The sequence below is a fragment of the Tiliqua scincoides genome, chromosome 2, assembly GCF_035046505.1.
Source record: "Tiliqua scincoides isolate rTilSci1 chromosome 2, rTilSci1.hap2, whole genome shotgun sequence".
Lineage (NCBI taxonomy): Eukaryota > Metazoa > Chordata > Lepidosauria > Squamata > Scincidae > Tiliqua > Tiliqua scincoides.
The window spans coordinates 24,819,973-24,829,167 of record NC_089822.1 but is presented as its reverse complement, the minus strand read 5'-3'; positions in this window follow the sequence as shown (position 1 = coordinate 24,829,167).

The window sequence follows — 9,195 nt, the reverse complement described above, 5'->3', positions numbered from 1 at the left end:
TGTCAGGGAGGAGTTTATTTGCCTCATTTGTTCAGATAGTTTTCCAACCTCTTGCTTCATTTCACTTCTGAATTCTTGCAACATATCCATTAATGAGGTCTGGCTTTCGCTAACTTCCTTTAAACTTTTTGATGTCATTCTTATCATTATCAAATCAAGCCGATATAACTCTGGCTATAAAAAAGGAAAACAAAATGGTCCAACAATTAAAGAATCAACTAAGTCTCATTATCTTGCTTCACCTTCTTGTAAGGCTAATTCCCAAATTTTATATCTAAAAGGAATAAGTCAATAATCCTTTCTTCTTCCCTGCCTGCGGGTGTATTGGGGGCGCTTGTTGTTTTCATGCCAATAGTTTGTGGGTACCCCAGGGGGCCACCGCCCATGCCCCGTGACGAGACGCCACAGGCCCAGCGTCATACCTGGTTTCCTGCCTCTCAGAATCACCCATTCCTGTCCCCGCCCCAACACCCCTTAGAAATGTGTTATATACCAGGCGATATCCATTCGCCCGGGCTTTCACGGAATACACTTACCGTATTAGTTGTGTTGTGTACTGGTCGTTGGTTGCTTTATAGTTTGCTTTCATTAAACATTTTTGGGCAGACACAACAAAGTGTCAAGAATTTGGTGATTTTGGCAGGATTTTCCAATTTTGTTCTAACTTGCCTATGCCTTGCCTTCGAATTGGTTCAAACCATTTTATTTTGCCTAGCCTTTGCGTTGATTCTACACTGCAATTTTATTTCACCTTGCCTTTGCGTTGATTCTACACTGTGTGCAGATTTTATTAAATTGCGTGTGGTGGTATTTGAACTTGTTTGGTGGTAGTTGATTTTATCTGGTTTGCTGGACAGGTGTTTGAGTTTTTTTGATGATTGTTTGGTGGTATTTGATTATTGGTGCCAGTATGATGAATTCTTATTTTTACTTTTAGAACTGCATGTGTGGTTTTGGTATCTCCAGTCCTTGTATTGCACATCATCCAGAGGTCTTCAGTTCCTGTTGATCTTTAATACTTTGGAACAGTGACAGTTTTGAACCTGATTCAGCCAGTGTTTATACTAACTTAGCAGATTTGGCCTTCTTACATCCAGCCACCCCAGTATAACGAAGATGAGTGTTCCAAAGAAGAGCAAAACCTACCACTTTCATGATGAATGGAAAATGGACTACTTCTTCATCATGGTGAAAGACAAGTGGTGTTGTCTAATTTGTAACACCCCAGTATCCTTGCCCCAAAAGGGTAATCTGGAACGTCATTATAAGGCTCTGCATAGCAATAAGTTTGATGGTGATTTTCCACCCAAAAGTGAAATTTGTAAACTGAAGCTCGAAATTGGCTACTCAGCAACAGTTGATGGCGAAGCCAAGGTCACATTCGATCAATGCAACCATAGCATCCTTCAAGGTCAGCAACCTGATTGCAAAGAAATGCAAACCTTTCACTGAAGGGGAATTTGTAAAAGATTGTTTTCTTAAAGCAGCTGACAATCTTTTTGAAGGATTTAAAAATAAGAAAGAGATCATAGCTGCTATTCAAGATGCACAATTGTCAAGAAACACCGTCATGCGGCAAATAGAAAAGATGCGTGGAGACACAACTGAACAATTGTTGGAGGATGTTTCAAATTATGTTGCTTTCTCACTCCAGCTGGATGAATCTACAGACATAAGAGACATAGCCCAGTTATTAGTCTTTATCCGGATGGTTTTTGAAGACTTCAGTGTTAAAGAAGAACTACTTGGAATGATTTCTTTAAAAGGGAGAATTACTGGTCAGGAAATATTCAGTTCTTTCCATTCTTTTGTGACAAAGTGTAATCTTCCATTGCACAGACTTGTTTCCATCCGTACTGATGGAGCAAGAGCAATGACGGGTGAGGTTAACGGTTTCATAGCCCTCTGTAGACAGCATGATGACTTCCCAGATTTCCTTTCTTACCACTGTATCATTCACCAGCAAGTTTTGGCAAGCAAGAGACTCAATACAAAGACTGTCATGGACATCACTTTCAAAATTGTAAATTCAGTTCATGGAAAATCACTTCAAAGACAGCTTTTCAATCTTACTCTTGATGAAGGGGCAGCGGAAATCATTTTGCACACAGATGTAAGGTGGCTAAGTAGGCACAAATTTCTGCAAAGATTTTGTGATTTGCTGAATGAAATAAGAAGTTTTTTGAAGGAGAGGAGAGATGACCAAGCAGAGTTGGAAGATGAGGAGTGGTTATGTGATCTGGCATTTCTCGCTGACTTTACAGGTGAACTGAGTGATATGAACCTTGAACTACAAGGTAAAAACAAATGCATTGGCGAGTTAATGAGTACAGTTTCATCCTACAAGAACAAATTTGAGCTAATGATGACTGACCTTGCAAACAACACTTTTGATCATTTTCCTAATACGCAGGACCATCTGGGACAATATCCAAATTTTGTTTTTCAGAACGAGAAGAATGTATCTGTTCTGTTATCCAAGAATTCGAAAATAGATTCTGTGACTTCCAAAAAATTGGAACAGTTGTGGAGTACTTGTCATACCCATTCAAAGTAGATGTGGACATTAAAGAAACTGCAGCTGCTATCAGTAAAAATTACTCATTGAACAAGTCATCTCTTGAAAACGAAATATTAACCCTTAATAATGACATTTTTCTCAAGACCTGTGCTGAGCAAGAATTGTTTTGGAAGCTAGTGCCTAGAGACACATTTCCCAACTTGAGAAGATGCAGTGAAGCTGTACACTCCTGTTTCGGTTCAACTGTTTCGGTTCAAACATGAATCTGTGTTTTCCCATCTGCAAATGACAAAGAGTACACAACGTTCCAACATGACAGATGAACATTGATAGAAAGATTTCCAGATTTTTGGCACTGACGCAATGCTAAACAGCCACAGACTCTTTAAAAGCTTTCTGGAGGCTTTATTTACATAGTTACAAGCCAAATCAGTTCAGTTTGGATACAGATGTGCACTCCTTCCTTCTCATCTTGCTTCTCCCAGAACTACACTCAGAAATCATATTAATTACCTAAGACAAACAAGACAAACTATGTGACATATATCGACACTGCATGGCTCCAGCTCTAACTAGGAGGTCATCTTGTTCTGAAATCAAATGTTCTTGGCCCACAACTCTGGTTACACAAGCTCTTGGAATTCCACATGTTCTGTCAATAATGATCTCTTTAGGTCACTTTGATATAACATGATCTCTTATCTTTTTACGGGAAATGCCAGTCTTTGTCTTGGCTCCTATTTCAGTTGTTTTTATCTAAGAGAAAATAAGTTAACCCTCTAAAATCTCTATCAACATCTCCAGGATTCCCTGAGACTGGCCCTCACGCAATATTCACCCAACTTCAAAAAGCTGGTGGATGAAATGCAGGCCCAGACGACTCACTAATGAGCAAGAGCGAAATATTAAAGATTGTGTAAGATCAGTCTGGATCAATACTCAACCTAAATTTAACACAAATTACTCAATAAAAGTTAAAGAAAGTTATTAAGACAGTTAAAGAAAGTGATTACTCAATAAAACTTTAAGAAAAAAATGTACTTTCCATTTCCCCTCGCAGTTCTTACTAGATCTTTGTCTCTGTTTTGTTTTTGCTTAATTTGCTTAACAGCAGATCACATCCAAGTAAATGACAGAAGGTTCATTAAAAATGGGGAAGGGAATCCTCCAACTTTATTGGGTTAAAATTTAATTTGAAACTTAATTTTCATGGTGGTAGATCACCGGCACTTTTGGCCAGAAAAAGTAGATCACGACCTGTTCGAAGTTGGGCATGCCTGCTTTAAAGATTAATTGTTAATTTCTTTTCCATGCATATGATTCCAACAGGGTGATCCTTTATCTTCTCTTATTTATTTTTCTTCCAATCTTCCTTGTTACAAAAAAAAACAAAAACTGCTCCAGCAGGGGCTTCTTTAAATCCGCATTCACTCTTTTCCCCCTCTGGGTGGCTGCAAGCCAACGTAAATAATCTTAAAGTTGTCTTTCCCTCCTTCCAACCTCTTGATTGCAATTCTTTTTATAGCCTTTTAATGAACTGGTTACTCACAGTTAAAGGCTTTGTTCGCTTTCATGTTTTATCTAGGCCTGGGGGGAAGTCCTCAGCTGTCCAAATCGACTCTGAAGATGGTGTCCAGGATACAATATAATTCAGCACAGAGCAATCGGGGAAAATATCTCTGAAACCGCCATCTCAAGAGACCGCCCTGTTCAAGAGACTGTCCTGTACAAGCCTGCATTCCTTCTTGGCAATGAAGAGTACTTCATTGTTGAGGTCCTTGGAAAACACATCTATTTAGCAGTTCCCCCCAGAGCCCTTCAAGGTTCCCTGCTACTTCACTGAGTGTTAACTCCGCCCCCAGGCAAGATGTTTTTGACCAGAGTCATAACTAGAAGCTCTGGCACCCAGGGCAGTGACATCACATGACATTGTGACATCACTTTGGGGTTCTCTCCACATGAGGAGGTTCTTTTCCTTCTCCTGTGGAGGCTCACCCTTGAAGGGGCTCCACTTGAGCAGAAGGAACAGGGCACAAAGCCTCTGCAACAAGCGCCCCCTCTTCTGGGAGAAATGTAAGTGGTGCAAAGCAGTCATGTCCCCCCTTGGTAGTATCCAGGCCAGTTGCCCCTCAGGCTCTGCCCTTGTGATGCCTCTGCTTTTGTCTAACCTGTCTCTTGGGATAGATGAGAAAAGACTTGTAAAACACTTTGTACACTGTAAACTGCTAGGACAGAACTAGCATAATACAATCCAAAAGATCTAGGCCTAGCAAGTGAGCATGTAAAAAGCTTATTTATGAAGCTTGGATCAATTGATCCATCTAGCTTAGCTCTAGCTCAACCTGGTAATTATTCTCAAAGGTTTTGCTTCAGGAATTAAGGCCTTCCCACCTCTACTACCTGGGATGCTTTTGATTGGTAAAGCTGAACCTGGAATCTTGTGCATGCAGATTATAGGCTCTGCCCCTGAATTATGGTTTCTTCCCTCTCCATCTTCAAGTACAGGTGTGTGCTACTTAACGACAGGGATGCGCTCGCCAATCTCCGTTATGTGATTAGGTCATTAAGTGACATTAAGATGCAATCCAATCCACTTGTTGTGTAAACAGACACTCCCTGCCAGACACTAGCGGGCTGCACAGGCTACTGGAGATAAATGGCCTCTTCTTTGCATTATCAGCCTCTCTGTTGTGTAAAGACACTCTGCTACAGGCTATGGGAGACACAATTGCCTCATTAAGAGCATGTTTATGGTGCTTTGACAACTGTCATATATGCGGTCCGTCGTTAAGCAAACAGTTGTTAAGCGGTGCGCACCTGTATTTATTTTAATAGAAGGTGTTCCTTGTATTTATTTTGAATAGAATAGAATGGAATAGTATTTAAATACGCCTGTATTTATTTTAATAGAAGGATGTGCAAATTTGACTCAGGGTGGTGTGGTCGGGAATAGAAGAACTAGGTCTTCACTCCCTTAAATGCCAGATATGACTTGAATTCATCTGTCATTTTTTTTGCCAGTCTCCACCCTTGTTTTGCTAACATTCCATTGCTCTATGGTCTGTTGATATTATGTTGATGATGTTCAACATGTTGATGATGCTCAGACTCATATTGAGATGATATTCGCATGCTCAGCACTGTACCACTGCAGAGTTTCTGTGTACCTAGATCAGGGGTACTTCCCTGCTTCCTACACTCAGATTTATAGCCTGATTGTGTGTTTTCAATGTCATGCATCCCCTTCTGAATTCTTTTGATTTTGTCTATTGTTGTGGAGTAGTCACTGACAGCCACTTAATGTGACCTTGCACTTTACTCCTCTGGTGAAAATGGATGCCTTGCCTTGTCTGAAAGAAGGTTATTTATAAATAATGTGTGTTATCACAAGGACTCCTGATTTCAAGAGAGATGGATACTATAAGAAAGTCGCTTTTTGCAGAGAAAAAAATGGGCAAGCATGGAAAAGAACCTATTGCTATGTGGCTGTCTGACAGTTCTCTTTTTTTTTTTTTTACACAAATTGTACAAAATGATTGAAGAAAGCCCACTGTGAATTAAATTATCTTGAACTGTATTTTTTTTTTTACAGTTAATTCAGAATAATTCTTTGAATAATTTAATTAGTATAATTAGTGAGTGCAAACCCTCAAATACACTCATTTAGTTTTTGCATCTGGGTGGAAAGAGCAAGAAAGTAGTTTCTTCCTTTTGTTTTACTTATGTTCATATTCTGATGCTTTATCCCAGCAGCCAAGCAAGGTTCTTCAGCTTCTTGAGTCCTGAAATCGATACCTTGCTTGAAGAGATACTGCCTCTAACACTGAAGGAAGTTTTGACTTCAGTCATGCAGATTTAATAAAGGGGGAGTCTGTAGAATGTTCTAGAAATGATTTCTGTTAAGCTTACCAATAAGCAGATGGGTAGTCTGAACTATCTCCCTGGCAGTGGTGTAGCTGGCCCCCTGGGGCCATGACTTGTAATATCACCCCCAGAAGTGCCTGACTTAGAAGTAATGTAGTGGTGTGATGACATCACCACCAATTACTTCTGGGTTACAGCACATTTGGTGCAGTTGCGCACTGCTCTGAGTAGCTGATGGCTTTTTAAAAATCTTTTTTCCCCTCTTACAAAGTGGTGAAAAAAAGAAAAAAAAACCCTAAGTGGTCAGCCGCTCAGAATGGCTCACAACCACTTCGAATGCCCCTGAAGGGGATTGTAAAACTAAAAGGTACCCCCACCTTGACACTTCCTCAACGTGTGATACCCAGGGCCATGTAACCCTCTGGCCCTACCTCAGCTATGCTACTGCTGTCTAGTCCACAGTATGCATGAGATTTGCAAGGTATAACAAAACTGCAACAAGGTGAGAAGTTTCCTTTCTCAAGGTCAGCCTAAGGCCAGTTCACATAATAATGGTAATGTCTGTTTGAGCACTCTTAACCTTATCAGGGCTCAGTATTTTGAATGCAAGCATAATTCTGCATGACAGATTTAATCAGGTCATGATCTGAGCAACCTTAAGCCCTGCTCAAACACATCTTGTGTGAACCAGCTCATAGGCAGTGGAATACAGATTGCCGAGGACTGGCGGTATCTCAGCTCGTAAAATGGACTTGGTAGTAAATCATCAAGCTTGTTTTAAAGGCTAGTTTGCTGCTTTAAATTCAACCCTGACAAAGTAATTTAAACAAATTTATGAAAGTTTCTTTCCTGCCTTGATGATTTCCTATTGCCATAGAAGGAAAAGAACATAAACGAAACCCAGCTTAGATTAGTGTGTGTGTTGTCAAAAAGATGAACATTCATGGGGACAGAGGAACACTCTTTGGCATCAACAGAAGTTGCCTGTTAATTTCCCTTTCTCGCAAAGGAGGGGCAGCAAAGAATAATTTAAAAAGTGAAACAAGTTCTTTGGACATGACTTATGCAAGGAGTTGAATTCTGGTTCATATCTCCAACAGGCTATTTATTAGGCAAAGAAACCTTTCTAGACCAAGCAGCACAGGGCTTCTAGGATGGGATGCTTATGTATAAATGAGATGGGAAAGCAGGCTCAAGAAGACATTGAACAGCAGGGATACAAAAATACAGATGCTCTATTGTCAGTTGCTCCTAAAAAATGGACCTGAAACTTGGGTTGATAGCCCAAGCTAGTCAATCTTCCATTCCCCAGGTAGTATTGTATTTGTAGAACCTACCCACTGCATCCTGCTTTGTTTCTTTCATATCTTAGGGCTTAATCCTATCCAATTTTCCAGCCCCAATTTTTCAACCTCAATGCAGCCCCAAGGTAAGGGAACAAATGTTCCCATACCTTAAGGAAGCTTCTGTGACTGCCTCCCCACCACAGAATGCAGTGCATGCCCCATTGGCACAGCTGCACTGGCACTGAAAAATTGGATAGGATTGGGCCCTTAGTTTGCTGTTGATTCTACCACACTTTAAGTGCAACTTGACTTCCAGTTCCTTCGGGCAGTGGCGTAGCTAATGATTGTGTAGCCCGGTGCAATCTCAAAATGATGCCCCAGAAGTGATGTCACAACCGGAAGTGATGTCATACCCAGGCTTTTTAAAAAGTGAAAATTGGGGGAAACCTGCCTCCTCCCCCAAGAAGCTTGCCACCCACTTGCTCTGCTGCCTCCCACAGCTGGTGTCATAGCTAAGGCATCTATCTGCTATCTGGGGTCAAAGAAAATTTTGTAGCCCCCCCCATGACAAAATCAAATTTAATTAAGTAAACAAATGCGCCCCTTATTGGTTAGAGACACTGTGCTGGGGTGATGAAGGATGGTTATTCTCCCCCTGCTAAATATAAGAGGAACACCACTTGAAAAAGTGTCTCTTTACTCAGTTAGCAATCTTCAAATTTCTCCCAGTTGTACTGTTTCCTGAAACCAAGTCACTCAAGAGTGCAATATTTATATTCACTTACCTTTGCCTCCTTGAGAAAGGAGTTCACTGAACTGCGTTTTCAAACCATGCCAACTGCAGTTCTAGATGGCAGATATATGTCCATTCCCAGGCATTTGAGGCTTTGTATTTGCGGAGCAGGACAGATTGAAGATATTGTTCATTACTTGCTTCATTGTCAGCTTTACCAAAATCCTAGAGTAAGATTTTTGGAGCCTATTTTGGCTACCCTTCAAGGGGAGAACACACTTACAAAATTGTATTGGTTACTTTCCGATTATGACCCATCGGTCACCTATAGCGTGGCGCTGTTTGCCAAAGCTGCCAGAACTATTCGTGCCAACTACCTGGGGGAAATAGCAGTAGATTGTAAAGGAGATTCCTTAATATGATGGGTGTAGGTGCCTTTTGTGCTTGATTTTAACTTCATTTTATCATTTTATCATTGTTTGTATCTTTGATGTATTTTTGGATTTACATGTTTTATCTTATTGTGATGGCTATTAGCTAATACAATAAACAATCTTTGACTTTGACTCAGTTAGCAGGGGTAACTATATTATGATACATGGAAATGAGAGCTGACTCATATTAAAACCTTACTTGTTCCATGCTGTATCATAATAACTTCTCATTGGCTGTCAGACAATCAGTCTCATAGGTCAGTTTTGTGTTTAGGAAATCTATTTTTTGTTCTGTAAGGCAGTTGTGTTTTCATTTTCTGGTTAATTGGCCATAACTTTTTGATTGTATACAGATAT